This window comes from Mandrillus leucophaeus, unplaced genomic scaffold, assembly GCF_000951045.1.
Source record: "Mandrillus leucophaeus isolate KB7577 unplaced genomic scaffold, Mleu.le_1.0 Scaffold170, whole genome shotgun sequence".
Lineage (NCBI taxonomy): Eukaryota > Metazoa > Chordata > Mammalia > Primates > Cercopithecidae > Mandrillus > Mandrillus leucophaeus.
The window spans coordinates 1028093-1044037 of record NW_012101699.1 but is presented as its reverse complement, the minus strand read 5'-3'; the positions used below and the strand labels follow the sequence as shown (position 1 = coordinate 1044037).

The following is a 15945-nucleotide window of genomic DNA, read 5'->3' as shown; positions in this document are numbered from 1 at the left end:
GGAGGCTGAGGCAGGAGAATGGCGTGAACCCGGGAGGCGGAGCTTGCAGTGAGCTGAGATCGCACCACTGCACTCCAGCCTGGGTGACAGAGCGAGATTCCATCTTAAAAAAAATAAAAAATAAAAATAGGCCAGGCGCGGTGGCTCAAGCCTATAATCTCAGCACTTTGGGAGGCCGAGGCGGGCGGATCATGAGGTCAGGAGATCGAGACCATCCTGGCTAACACAGTGAAACCCCGTCTCTACTAAAAAAGACAAAAAAATTAGCCCGGCGTGGTGGCGGGCGCCTGTAGTCCTAGCTACTCGGGAGAATGAGGCAGAAGAATGGCGTGAACCCCGGAGGCAGAGCTTGCAGTGAGCCGAGATCGCACCACTGCACTCCAGCCTGGGCAACAGAGCGAGATTCCGTCTCAAAAAATAAATAAATAAATAAATAAAATAAAAATAATTAGACTGCAACACTGTAAGTATCAAAGCATATTTGGGACATGCCCCACCACTCCCATGTCCCAAGCCCTGGGCAAACACTGCTGAGCGCGGTGGCTCATGCCTGTAATCCCAGCACTTTGGGAGGCCCAGGCAGGTGGATCACAAGGTCAGGAGATCAAGACCATCCTGGCTAACACGGTGAAACCCCGTCTCTACTAAAAATAGAAAAAAATTAGCTGGGCGTGGTGGTGGGTGCCTGTGGTCCCAGCTACTCAGGAGGCTGAGGCAGGAGAATGGCGTGAACCTAGGAGGCGGAGCTTGCAGTGAGCCGAGATCACGCCACTGCAGTCCAGCCTGGGCGACAGAGTGAGACTCTGTTTAAAAAAAAAAAAAAAAAATCTTTGAGGGTCCAGAAGGACTGCTGCTGAGGGAAGAGTTAGGTGTATTCAGGGTCAAGCTGGGCATGGGGCAGAGCCCTGGCTGCCTGTGTCTCCGTGGGTCCTGCTGGCTCCTGCTCCCAGGAGTTCTCATCTCACTCCACTGACTTAATGAAAGTCCTTCTCAAACATTTATCCACAATACCTTCAGTGCTTCATACCCAGTCCTCATTTTTCTCTTCACTGATCCCTTAAAGAACTCAAGGGGGAAAAACAGACACATTCTACATTCTTTTATGAAATGAATATAGCAAAAATTCTGACAGATGGAGGTTATATCAATTATAGATTTCCTGCTAGACTTGTCAGTTTTCCTAAAATATAGATTTGCCCTGTCACTCTGCTTTGAAAAGCCTTTGATGTATCCCTTCTGTCAAACAAATAAAGTCCAAACTCTTTCACTGGACACCCAAGCATTGGGGAGCCAAACAGCCCGGAGGGTAAGTGAGACACGGGACGGTGAACCCTCTCTGACCCAGTGAAACTGTTGGGCAAAGTGACTGGAATAGTGGATCATGCAGTCTAGGCAGGACGGAGAGGTGAAGCCAGGAGGGAAACTGGGAGAAAACTAAGAAAGGGTCTGGGAACTGGAAGCTTCAATAAAACTGAATGACAGTTTTACTGAAGACAGGGGGAGAAAGGGAAGAGGCACTGGTCAGGGCACAGGACACAGAAGTTTGCAACTCGAGCTGTAACAATCCTGGGAGATGATGAGGCCCAGGGAGCAGCTATGGGACCAGGCTCCTGGAGAAGTAGAATGGCTGAAGGGTCTGTGGAAGGAATCTCTGGTTAGGTGTTCACTTTCCAGGTGGATTCTGAAGCTGCACAGGATGGTGGCAGGACCTCTGATGAACAGGGAGCAGTGACAGGAGGGGAAGCACACGACTATGGAGAGGAGGAACATGGTCTGCTGCACAAAACTGAAACTGAAGTCTCCCCACGTGGAAGTGACTGGTTTGGATGGGCTGTACACCACCACCACAGTACCCCTCAGCGCCCACAGATGCACAGCGATGACCAACTTGTAATTTTGCTAATGCTTGAACCTGAGCCTCCTGCCATGCGGCTGTTGGGAAGCCAAATGTGTAAGCTACTGAGTGGTAGTCACTCACTGATAATTCCTGAGGACACTGGGCTACAGTCTGTTGCCAAAAGCCAAGGGTCTTTTATTCTTTCTTCCTTGAGCGGGAAGTTCTTCAATCACATACAAGTAGGGCCAAGGGGCCACTGTACAGCACCCGGATGTCAGCTTTTCTTCTTATGCTATCTCTTGACTGTATGTCAAGAGAAACAAAAGGGGGCAGGAGCAAGGCCCTGCCCAGAACAGAAAGCTTTCTTCCTTCACACAGAGGCAGAATGTGGGTGGGCACTGAAGACAAGCCACCAATCGGTGGAGAGCCACAGACTCTCAGTTAAGAGTTCCCAGGGGCTGCCAACTTTCAACACAGTACAGGAACTCCTATAAATTACTGATCCCTCTCAGCTGAGCGGTTCTATCCGCAGGCACCTGGATTTAAGTGTTAGACAAGTCTTCTTTCCTTAAAATCTAAATTTCTTTTTTTGAGATGGAGTCTCAGTCTGTGGCCAGGCTGGAGTGCAGTGGCGCAATCTCAACTCACTGCAGTCTCTGCCTCCCAGGTTCAAGCGATTCTCCTGCCTCAGCCTCCCGAGTAGCTGGGATGACAGGTGCACACCACCACACCCGGCTAATTTTTTTTGTATTTTTAGTAGAGACGGGGTTTCACCACGTTGGCCAGGATGGTCTCGATCACCTGACAGGATGGTCTTGATCACCTGACCTTGTGATCCGCCCACCTCAGCCTCCCAAAGTGTGGGGCTTACAGGTGTGAGCCACTGCACACAGCCAAAATCTAAATTTCTAAATGTCTGTTTGTGGCTCTTGGTTCTCTCCTCTGGAAAAACACCACTGAATAAAACCTGTTTTTCATTTATTGATGTATAAAATACCATCAACCACAAGGTACATCATTATGTATCATGAAGAAAAAATCTGTCAAGAAATTCTAAGATGTCATCGGATATAAGAAACATTCCCACTTTAAGCTGCACATCCTGGAATCAATGAGAATTCTTCTTTGACATAACAATTCTTAAAATGTTCAGCGACAGCCTCCCTGCGACCCCACTTCAGTCTTTTTTCCACACTAATTCTAGAGTCCCAAATCATTCATTTAAAAATAAAACAAAATCTTTTTTAAAATAATCTACAACTTACAGAAAAATTGGAAATATCATATAAAAACTCTTTCTAAAAAACCCAGAACCATTCAAGAGTAAGTTGCTAGCATGACGCCTCATCACTCCCGAATATTTGGCATTTTCCTACAAACAAATTTATAAACAGAATACAACCCCCAAATAAGGAGCTTAACACAGATGTGTCACTACCATCTAATCCCAAAGTCCATCCAAGCTTCTGCGACTTTCCCAATAAGGTCCTTCACAGCAGCTCAGATCAGAGTCATACGCTGCACTCAGTCGTCACGTCACAGCCATCTCCGTCTGTCTGCAACTGTCCCTCAGTCTTTCTTGGTGTTTGTGACTTTGGCACTTCTGAAGACCACCCACGGCCCAGTTGATCTGTAGAAGGTATTTCCCTGTGCTAGATTCAGGCCAGGTGCTGCTGGCAGTAACGACACAGAGGTGAGGCAGCGCTCTTCGCAGCGTGCACTGCCGGGCGGCCCACAGCTTTTTTTATTTGCCATTACTGATAAAGTCCAGTTTGATAATTCGGTAAAGGTGATTCCTCCAGGCATCTGCACCGTGAAGTTCCTCTTTTTCCCTTTGTAATTAGTATGTATTCTGTGGGGAGGTGCTTTGAGGCTAGGTAAATATTCCATCTTCATGAAACCTTCAGTTTACTTTTACTTTTTAGATCAGTATAGATTCATGGTTCCTATTTCATTCAATCGGTTAAAACAGCTACTAACATTATTCATTATGACGCTGACATTCTAAATTATGCTTCATAAGACCCTGTGTACAGAGATTTCCTATCCTATTCTTTTCTGGACACTGGTTTTCCAGTGTCTTCACTTATGTAAATGTTAACTACAAATACAATACTTTCAGTGTCAAGAGTAGCATGACACTAACATCTCCCTACATCTGATTGTGTCCACAGGGATACAGCGTAAGATTTCAATAGAATTTTTTGAAGCCACGGCATACATCAGCATACACGGAGTTCACATGACTGAAGGTTCCCAAGCATTCTCCTTCTCCACTTGAACTGTCACTTAAGCCACATCTCCACAAACCTTTGCTATACTCGTTTTAACCCATTTGCAGGTTTACTTAATGAATACTTCCTCTTATCTATGTTTCAAGATTTCACCTCCCCAGTTTTGTGCCCCTTTCAAGTAAGATGCTTACATTTATGCTTTCTTACAAGTTTTTGATAAAAGAATTTTAAATGAGTGGGAAAAGAAATGATAAGTACAGAGTTAGGCATTCTAACCAAGGGAGATTTAGGTTGGGAGGAAAGTGGGCTACAGAAGCTTTCACACCAGGCACTAGAACTCTAAAAGGTGTCCAAATCTGTTATTTACATTAACGAATTTATAAATCTGAGAATTCACTGAACTGAATAATTAAGTAAATAGATGTAGGATGGCAAGAGCCAGGTTTTTCATTTAGGAGTGGGAGTTCAGTGATAAGAAAGGAGAGAGAGCTACAATGATCCATGTGGCAATGTATTAGAGTTGGAGACCTAAGTATGAACTCATTGTTAGCTTCACATCAACACAGATGATTACAGATAGAAATATTTAGAGAGGCCGGGCGCGGTGGCTCACGCCTGTAATCCCAGCACTTTGGGAGGCCGAGACGGGCGGATCACCAGGTCAGGAGATCGAGACCATCCTGGCGAACACGGTGGAACCCCGTCTCTACTAAAAATACAAAAATTAGCCAGGCATGGTGGCAGGCGCCTATAGTCCCAGCTACATGGGAGGCTGAGGCAGGAGAATGGCGTGAACCCGGGAGGCGGAGCTTGCAATGAGTGGAGATCGCGCCACTGCACTCCAGCCTGGGCGACAGAGCGAGACTCTGTCTCAAAAAAAAAAAAAAAGAAATATTTATAGATATGTATATATGCAGGAGTTAGGATACATGCATGTATTTCCTTGTTCTGTCAGCTGAGAAGGCCCAGAAGCAACAGGCATCTCGGCAGTAACATCACATCTAATGCCTGGATCTTGGTTTTTAATACTACTCTGCCAATAAACAGAACCAGGGTTCCTTGGAAAAATGGCTGATTCTAGGACTGATGTGTCATTACTGATGAAGTTCAATAATGTTCAACGGGCAGAAAATATATGCAAAAGGAACCTGGCACATCTCAGAGCACCAGAAAGTAAGAAAGTGCTCAAAAACTAAACCAAACCAAAACAAAAAAACAAAAAACCAACACCCACAACAATGGAGGCATGTCAAAGGACACAGGAGCCAACACGAAGAATCCCCAGTGGCCAAAGATGGGATAATTTGAGTAACAAAGTTATACTGTATTACAATCCAAAGTATAAAATAAATTCTCATGGGTCCATACTGATACAAATAAATGACTGAACAAATTAATAAATGGAGCAGAGGCAAATCACCCATGCACAAAAATTCCAAATAATTCTGTAGATGCTCCACCCTAAGGGAGATGGAGCATAAATCCCCACTTTCCAAGTGTGGGCTGTACTCAGTGATGTCAGAAGTTATTGTACGGAAGGGGAAAACAGGAGTTAACTTCACAGTGGAGAAGCTGACAGACACTACCTCAGCCAGGTGACCGAAGTCAGCATCACCGGTGGTACCTCACACTGACAGCACGTAAACTCGATACGATAGGATGCATGCTAATGGTACTTTATAAATCCCTGTAGTCTTCCTCCCAAAAACCCATCTCCCTCGCCTAATTATAAGAAAACTATCCAACATGGCCCAGTTGAAGGACGTCCTACAACATGCTGGAACAGCAGTCCTCAAAGCTGTTGAGGTCATCAAAAACAAGCAAAGTCTGAAAAAGTATCACAGCCAAAAGGAAACTAATGGATCATGATGACTAAATGTAATGTGGTGTCCTGGGTGGGATCCTAGAACAGAAAAAAAACTAGGTGAAAACTAAGGAAATATGAATAAAGTAATAGACTTTGATTAATAATTATGTATCAACATTAGTTCACTGTGGTACAACAAATCAACATCTCACATGGTACCTAACGGAGGAAACTGGGTGCGGGGTTTGCGGGCATTCTTTGTACTACCCTCACAATTTTTCCATAAATGTAAAACTGTTCTAAAAAGTAAAGTTTTTTTTTTTTAACAGACTCATTATATAAAAGCGAACAACTTCTCATCAGAAAAAACGTAAGCCAGAAAACAACAAAACAACGCCTTTAAAGTGCTGAAAGGAAAATTCTGTCACACAAAAATTTCTACCTGTCTTTGAAAAATGATGGCAAAAAAAGACACTTTCAGATAAATAAATGTTGAGAGAATTCATCACCGGGAGATCTGTGCTGCATGAAATGATTTTAAAAAAGGGAAATGACACCAAATGGAAACTTGGAAATTCAGAAAGAAATAAAGAACAGCAGAACTGTTAGTATGTAGACAAATATAAAAGCCTACCATTTTTTCATGAGTTTGGCCATTCCCACTCCCTTCACCAATGAGGGGCCCCTTTTCCTTCTTCCTCTAAATGCTCCTCAAACGTCAGCATCTGACAGTGGGTCTCATCTGACAGTGGGTCTCATCTGACAGTGGGTCTCCACAGGGGCAGTAAAGCTCTCCTGGGGGTGTCTGGAAACCCTGTGGGAGGGGACTCTATGCTGTCACAGGCCTGTGTCACAGACACAGGGGACTCTATGCCACAGCTGGTGGCACTGTGACTCTATGCTGTCACAGTGAGAAAAGAGAAAAGAGAAAAGAACACTTGCCTTGTCCTCCACTTCCATCCTGAATCGAGAAGCACTGTAAGCATCACTGCAGGGGTAAGAGATCCCCACCCAGACCTCTAACATCCACAGCCTAAGGCTGCATGATTCTGCTTAGCAGCTGTGCCAGTGAGACCAACTCTTGAGATCCTAACTCCAAGGTCAGGTCCATCACCATATGAACTGCTATCGGTTAAGAATGTCTTCCATCCTGGAACCAGGAAACTGATTTCTAAAACAGTATTTCAAACCCATGTAGATCCTTTATATGATTTTACCTGCCTCCTCTTCTACTGCCAGTGAGAAAAGAGCAGCACAGAAAAGATAAAGTAAATCAAGTGACGACTTCAAACAACCCACTTGGGACACAGAGCCTGCAAGGAAGGCTAGTGGACAGTCTCATGTATCTGCTGGTGGAGGCACTCTCCAGTTCTACTTCAGATGTAAAGAAAAAAGGAAAATTAAGAGCTTATGGAAGTTTTAAAATGGAACCATTGCATTTATTTTTTTAAAGGCTATTTTTATTTTTTAAAAGCTACTGCTTAAGTGTTTCAGTTTTAGATTTTGATAATTATGAATTTTTTAAAAAAATGTATGAACCAGATGGAAGATACAGTAGAAGTATGTGCAAACTCAGGCAAAAATATAAATGCAATTTAAACCCTGACTTCCTGCCATAGCAGTACACTTCAACTTCAAGCTCCATCTTTTCCAAGGTAGTTAAATCCACATTCGATTAGAAGCTTAAAAACTTTAAATGGTGAAACAACGGTATACTTATATTCCTCATTTCCTCGATAGGCATTTAGAATAAAGAACACAGATTTACATTAAGTGGCCCAAATTACTGATATTTAAAGGTATTCTACAGTGTGTTTGTGATTTCTTTTTACTCGTTTTCATAAAGCATTTTTTGTATTCACAGTGAATTTTCTATATTTTACAAAGTGTGACATTTTTCTATTCAATGCTAGATAATATAGAACTAAGTAAGTTTTTAAGAGAATATGATGGAAAAAAGGTGAAGAGCCATTCAACTAATTTTGTTCAACCATCCAAAAAAAATACCCAGTAAGAAGCATCTGATATTGCTGATTGATAAAAAGATTAAAAAACAACATTATTATTTGGTTACACGTTTATCTAAATTACCTCATCTTCCTTTCAACAATGGAAAGAATGTCCACAAAATTCTTACAGACATACAGATAAAATTACAGCTATTTCAATCAGACAGTGATTTAACACAACTTAAGATGATTAAACAGTAACAGTAAAGTCTGTATAAATCTTTAAAAACCAGGAAAACAGATCCATAATTTTCAGACAAGTATGCATTACTGTAAACTATCCAAGAACCCATAACTTCCCCTTCACACTACCACAGATCCGCTACCTACATGACAAAGAACTCACTCTGCTAACCAGAGGTAACAAGTGAAACCACACACTGAGTAGCCTTTCCTGTCAATGACGTCATGGACAGGGCACTGGCACAGACGTCCTTCAGTCACCAGGTGAAGGGCATGTTTCAGAATAAACAGGACCAAGCTCTTGCTTGACAAGGCAAGAAAACAAAATGCTTACACTTACATTGGTACATACAGTATATATGGAATACTTGTATTCCAATGTGGAATTTTAAAATTAGGTATAAAACATAGCCTTAAATGAAAAGAAAGCTTAACAACCGAACTAAATATCTTAATAAAATCATTTCAGTGCAACCCATATTTATTTTGTTCAGGGCATTTTGCTGACCACTGCAGAGAACCGAAAGACGTGACACAAACTTTAACTTCATGAAACTCTGGGCTTTTCCTTACTGCCAGTCAAGTATGCAAAGAATGACAACATGAAAGGAAAAGGACATACCGTCATGGAGGTACCGAGAGGGCTCTGAGGACTGCAGGAGCCTTGGACTACAAACTCAGTAAGGGCAGTGATCTGGGTGTCTCTCCTTTTGACTTTTACCAGTTCTTACTAGTTCATATTGAAATGCACAGCACAGAGAGCTGCCAAACCTACTGCTTCTGCCCTACAATGAAGGGAGGGGCAAAACTGGCACATGGTGAAAGCATGGGTCTCTGGGTCCATCCCTTGAGACTGTCTGGGGGGGGTGGGGGGAGGATCCTGGAATCAGTGTCTTTCCAATTACCGTATGTGATTCTGACACAAGGGTTCTTCAATTTCTGTAGACAGCACCACCCTACAGGGTGAGAAGGGTTATCTGTGGAGGGAGGAGCCTGGAAAGCAAGGAGTTACCACTGTATAATGACATTCTCTGAGTATAAGCAGAAACAGAAAGGCAGAGAGCTATGGCATACAAAAGTCAGAAGAGGATCATAATTCCGGAGATTCATCATGAATGCCTGGCTGAAAAGACGAGACCCAGAGAAGCTTCTGACGGAGTGTGTGCTCTCTGTGCTACTTAACGTGAACTTCTCATCCCATTCTCAGGACAGGCTTTCAGCTAGTGCAGCTCGCCGGACTGAAATGGGACCTTTCCACAACCACTGTCTCTCCCACCGAGCACGGGCTCCATTAAGAACCCTATCAGCCAGGACGCACGCCTTCCTGCTCCACTCTTCCTCTCCACACTTCACCTGTGGGAACTGCGCCTTGTAGGGCTTCTGTTGCCACCACTGGCTCCCTCCACACTCCCACCCAATGCTTCCTGCTGGTTTTCCAGGTCCCAATTAGACGGCAGAGAAGCAGCTAAGAACCCTGCTAGCTGCTTGAGACAGCTGCCATTCTTCAGCAGGGCTCCGGCTGCCCGGTTCTGTGGCTGCTGCACGTGCACGTGTGAGACGGCACACCCTAGTGCCGCGTTGGAAAGCACAGCTTAGGCTGCATCGATGCCACGTCTCCCTTCTTTCAAATCCTCCGGTTACTGACAGCCCTTGCTTTAGGCACACTTCTGCTTGGAATTGAACGTACTATTACCCTATCTACCATGTTGAGCCGTGCTGTCTCGTTCCTGTACTTAAAATTACTTTTGTTTTGCTTTTCCCCACCTCAGAACCTTCACTCCTGAGGGGCCTGTGCCTAGAATACTCTTCTCCACTCTTCAACTCCTATTCAGATGCCGTTTCCTCAAGGCATTCCTCTCTGACCCCTTGGACCTAAGTCACTTCCCACAGTCATGACTTCATACTCAGTGTTTATCTTCTCTGCTTGATTGTAACTCCATGGAAAGAGGTACCATGTGTGTCCTGTTTATGTTTGGAGCTCTAACAAGAGTTCAAACAACAATCAGCATATAAAATCCAAATCTCTTTACCTGCAGTTACCTAACTTTCTACCTTTCCTTCAGACTCCCTCTACTCCAACCAGAGTCCTGATTCATGTGGTTCCCCTACTGAGGTATTTTCTCTTTCTGGTCAAATCTTAAGTAATCCTAATTATTTAGGGCCTAGCACAATGAATGCCTCCTATATGAAGTCTTCCAGACCTGAGTCAGAACCCCTTTCATAATACTACTATGCTGATCCCGCCACGTAGGTATGCCAAGCTAAGCACTGAGTGGCTCCCCAATTATTTCATGCATGTGTGTCTCCCTAAGGGAGGAAGTATTCCTAGCAGACACTCGCTTATACATCCTTCTAAAAATCCCTACAATGTCCATCACAGGATGCCTGGTATATAGCAGGTATAAATCTATACCTGTCGATTAACTATTTTTTGTACTAGATATATTTTAAACAATTGAAAGTTAAACAGAAAAAACACCAGGAGAATGAAGGAAAAGTATACTTAGAAATGTTTTAAAAACTGCCAATCTCAAAATGAAAGAAATAATTGATTTCATAATTTTATAAAAGCTACTGCTTATTCCAGGCATAAGAAAAATTGTACAACTGTTACACATTAAACAAGTTTGTTAGCTCAATAAATTTTGCAATTGCCCTCTTTTAGGTAGATGAGGATGCTAGTTTAAGGACTCAGTTACCCGAACTCACAAGGCTGATAATCAACTTGGTCTAAGATTTAAATCCCACTCTTGTGACTGTTTGATATTTATGCCAAATTCTTTTCTCTATTTTAGAGGTACTATATCATCCAACTAAAACTGATTTTTTCTTCTATAACTAAAAATGATTATGTCATAAAAAATTAAAATCTGTGATAAATTATTAAATATGATATTGGAAGATGAACAACCAGAAGAAACTGAGACAGCTATGGAAACAGATAGTGATCTATACATTGGATGAAATATTTCAATAATGTTTTTCTAAGGTGATGAATATGTAACAGACAGTGTCTCCACTGAGAACAGAATGAAACCAAGAATTTATTCTGTCTAGAAAACAGGAGACAATGGGCAACAGCCTAGAAATTCAAAGGGAAAACAGAAAGGGCTCAAAGAAAAAGGACAAAAGCTCTAACCAAGAACCAAGAATCCTTTCACACTCTGAGATGAGTTAGTTTGCAGATAATTCACAAATTCCCAAACAAAATGGCACTTTTACTAATCTTAAAAATAAAAGCAATATTATATTGCAGTTTTTTTTAAACAAAAGGATTTACTTCCATTGCTTTTGTGAATAATACATCCATGTTTTCCATTTAAATGATTGTGTAACTTTTTGGATTAAACAAGACTCATTAAACTGGAGTAGCTTGGCTTACATTTCTAACTCTAAAATACATAATGTATATGTTTATGGCACGTCTTCACAGTTAATCTTTCAATCTTATACTCAGCATGTTTCTACTAATTATAAAGCAAAGCAAATGTCTTTACTTTTACATTTTGCTTGTCCACTTTTTTTTTTTTTTTTAATAGAGATGGGATTTCACTATGTTGCCCAAGCTGGTCTTGAACTCCTGGTCTCAAGTGATCTTCCCACCCTGGCCTTCTAAAGTGCTAGGATTACAGGTATGAGATGCTGCACCTAGCCTCTCGTCTTTTTTTTTTTTTTTTTTTCTTTTTTGAGACAGGCTTTGCTCTCTTGCCCAGACTGGAGAGCAGTGGTATGGTCTTGGCTCACTGCAGCCTCCGCCTCCCAGGTTCTCAAGTAATCCTCCCACCTCAGCCTCCAATGTAGCTAGGACTACAGGTGAGCACTAGCACACTTGGTTCATTTTTGTATTTTTAGTAGAGACAGGGTTTTGTAATGTCTAGAACAGGTTGATCTAGAACTCCTGGACACAAGCTATACCCGCTTAAGCCTCCTAGAGTGCTGAGATTACAGGTGTGAGCCACCATGCCTGGCCACTATCCACCGCCCTTTTTTTTTTTTTTTTTTTTTTTGAGACAAGGTCTTGTTTTGTTGCCCAGGTTAGAGTGCAGCAGCACAATCTCAGCTCACAGAAACTTCCGCCTCCTGGGTTCAAGGATTCTCCTGCCTCAGCCTCCCAAGTAGCTGGGACTATAGGCATGTACCACCATGCCCAGCTAATTTTTGTATTTTTGGTAGAGATGGGGTTTCATCATGTTGACGAGGCTGGTCTTGAACTCCTGACCTCAAGTGATCCGCCTGCCTCCGCCTCCTGAAGTATGGGGATTACAGGCGTGAGCCACCATGCCCAGCCACTGTCCACTTTTTAATACCATTCTATCATTATATAGTCTTTTAATTTCTATCTTGAATACTTAAAATATGAATAAAAGTAACAAAAGATCACCTCATGAATACTTGCTTTGTCCCTCCAAGTCAGAATACTTGAGGACATGCAACTGAAACCTGTTTCAGTTTAAGATCTTATATGTGTGTTGCTTTTGAACTTTAGTTTGCATTATACTTTTAAAAACTAGCTTTAATGAGGTATAATTTACACCCTACAAGACTCATCTTTCTAAGTGTGCAATGAGTAAAATGATAGGGACGTGCAACCATCACCACATCCAGTGTTGGGTCATTTCCATCACCCCCCAGGAAATTCACTCCCGCCCTTTTTAAAAATACACGTTCCCTTTTTGGTGTTTTACTTTCGTTTTTAAAGACGGGGGTTTTGCCGTAGTTGCCCACCGAACTCGTGGGGTCAAGGGAGCCTCTTGCCTCAGTCTCCGACGTAGCTGGGATTACTGATGCCTGCCAACATGCCAGCTCTCTCATGCTCACTGCAATTAATCTTCATGCCCACCTCTACCCTACACAGCCACTAATGTGATTTCTGTCTCTGAATGTTTGACTTTCTTAGACATTTCATATACATGGAATCATACAATAGTAGCGTTTTGTGTCTGGCTTCTTTCATTTAGCTAATGCTTTTGAGCTTTATCTATGTGTCAGGAGTTAATTCCAATTACAGCTGAGAACATCACCAGCGTGAACTGTGCAGATCCACTTACGGGCAAATTGTCTTCCTTCTTGGCCATCCCTGAAATAACAAGACCACCATCCTCTTCCTCCTATCCCCCAAGCCTACTCAATGGGAAGAAGATAAGGATGAAAACCACTATGGGGATGTGACCAACTTCCACTTAATAAGGAGTAAACATATTTTCTCTTCCTTAGGATTTCCTTAAAAACGTTTTCTTAAATAACAGCACATAACATATGTAACAAACAAAAGATGTGTTAATCGCCTATGTTATCAGTGAGGCTTCCGGTCAACAGCAGGCTATTAGTAATTAAATTTGGGGTTGGGCATGGTGGCGCACGCCTGTACTCGTAGCACTTTGGGAGGCCGAGGCAGGTGGATCACCTGAGGTCAGGGGTTTGAGATCAGCCTGGCCAATACGGCAAAACCCCATCTCTACTGAAAATACAAAAATTAGCTGGGCATGGTGGCACGGGCCCGTAATCCCAGCTACTCGGGAAGCTGGGGCAGGAGAATCGCTTGAACCCAGGAGATAGAGGTTGCAGTGAGCCAAGGTTGCACCATGGCACACCAGCCTGGGCGACAGAGTTGAGGCTCCATTTCCCAAAAAAAGGTAAATTTTGTGGGAGGCAGAAGTTACACGCAGCTCTTTGACTGTGTGTGGGTAGGTGTCCCTCCCTAACCTTCTCATTGATCAAGGGCCAACTGCAGTTGCTGAACTATATTCAGTTTTATGGACATATAACTTGTTTATTTATTCACCAGTTGATGAACACCTGCATTGTCTCTACTTTTCTGGCCATAATAAGCAATGTTGCTACGAGCATTTGTGTGTAAGTCTCTGCGTGGACCAAGTCTCTGTGTGGACACGTCATTGTCTTCATTCCTCTCGGATATCTGGGAGCGGGCTGCTGGGTCATTTGGTATTTTTATGTTTAACTTTTAAATAAATTGCCAAACTATTTTCCAAACTGGTTGTACCATTTCACATTTCTGCTTGCAACACATAAGGATTCTAGTTTATCCACATCCTCAACAAAACTTGGTACTGTATGACTTTTTAATGATAATTATTCTAGAGGATGTGAAACAGTATTGTTTCGGTTGCACTGTTGTTTTGACTGCATTTGTCTAATGATCAATACAATGTCTAATTATTAAACCCTTTGCCCACTGTAAAACTAGGTTGTTTATCTTATTGATTTATGAGAGTTCTTTATATAGTCTGGATGCAAGTCCTGTATCAGATGTATGATTCAAAAATATTTTGTTTGTGGCTTATCTTTTCATTGTTTTAATGGTTTCTTTTGAATGACAAAGGTTTCAAATTTTGATAAAATCTAATTTTTTATACACAGTGTTTTTGGAGTCATAGGCAAGAACTTCTTGTTCAAAATCACAGACTACCTTCTAAAAGTTTACAGTTTTACCTCTTACATTTTGTCTAATATCCAAGTGAAGTCATTTTTATGTAGTGTAGTCCAAATCCCTCTCTCCCTCCCTTGCTCCCTCCCTTCCTTCCTCCCTTCCTTCCTTGAAACGATCTTGCTCTGTGGCCCAGATTATAGTGCAGTGGTGCGATCCTGGCTCACTGCAGCCTCAACCCCCTGGGCTCAAGCGATTTTCCCACTTTAGCCTCCCAAAGTGCTGTCATTATAGGCACAAGCCACCAGGCCTGCTTCTTTTTTTAAATTTGCACGTGGATAACAATTGTTGCAGCACTAGTGCTTGAACGACTGTTCTTCCCTCACTGAATGATCGTGGCACTTTGGTTGAATATGAACTGACCATAAATATATTTATTTCTAGATTCTCAATTGGGATCCATTGATCTATATGCGTATCCTTCTACCACTGCCACAGTGCCTTGGTTACTAAAGTTGTGGAACGTAGTAGTGTAAGTCCTCTAATGCTGTTCTTTTTCCAAAATGCTTTGGCTATTCTAGGCACTTTGCATTTCCACATAATTTTAGGATCAGCTTATCAATTTCTACAAAACACATGCTATGATTTGCATAGGTACGTACCACAAGGAATTTATATATCAATTTTAAGATAACTGCCACCTTGACAACATTGAACAATGGACTCAAAGGATAGGAAAGGTCTCTCCATTTATCCAGATTTTTTTTTTTTTTTTTTTGAGACAGGGTCTCGCCCTGTTGCCCAGGCGAGAGTGCAGCGGCATCATCTGGGCTCACCACAACCTCTGCCTTCTGGGTTCAAACGATCCTCCCACCTCAGCCTCCCAAGTAGCTGGGACCACAGGTGCATACCACTATTTATTTTTTATTTTTTTGTAGAGACAGGGTCCCCCTATGTTGCCCAGGCTGGTTTTAAACTCCTGGGCTCAAGAAATCCTCCCGCCTTGGCCTCCCAAAGTGTTGGGATTACAGGTATGTGCTACCACAGTTGGCTGAGATTTTCTTGAATCTCTCTCAGTAATGTTTGTAGGTTCAATGTGCAATTCTTATATTTCTTTTTAACAAGTTTTTGTTCTTAGGCTATCGAGAATGAACTCTTCTTAATTTCACTTTTGGAATGTTCATAGCTAGCATATACAAATATAGTGGCTTTTGGGCAGACCCAGTGGCTCACACCTGTAATCCCAACACTTTGGAAAGCTGAGGTGGGCAGGTCACTTGAGGTCAGGAGTTCGAGAGCAGCCCAGCCAACATGGTGAAACCATGGTGGTGCGCGCCTATAATCCCAGCTACTTAGGAGGCTGAGGCAGGAGAATCACTTTCACTTGAACCCAGGAGGCAGAGGCTGCCGTGAGCCAAGATTCCGCCACTGCACTCCAGCCTGGGCGACAGAGTGAGACTCTGCCTTCAAAAAAAAAAAAAAGAGAGAGA

General features: G+C 42.6%; 1 protein-coding gene across 1 annotated transcript in view; it reads right to left on the bottom strand.

The window, feature by feature from the left end:
• RNF130 (ring finger protein 130) overlaps window positions 1–15945 on the bottom strand; it is a 107738-nt gene that overhangs the window by 55775 nt on the left and 36018 nt on the right. The gene's annotated exons all lie outside the window — the stretch shown is intronic.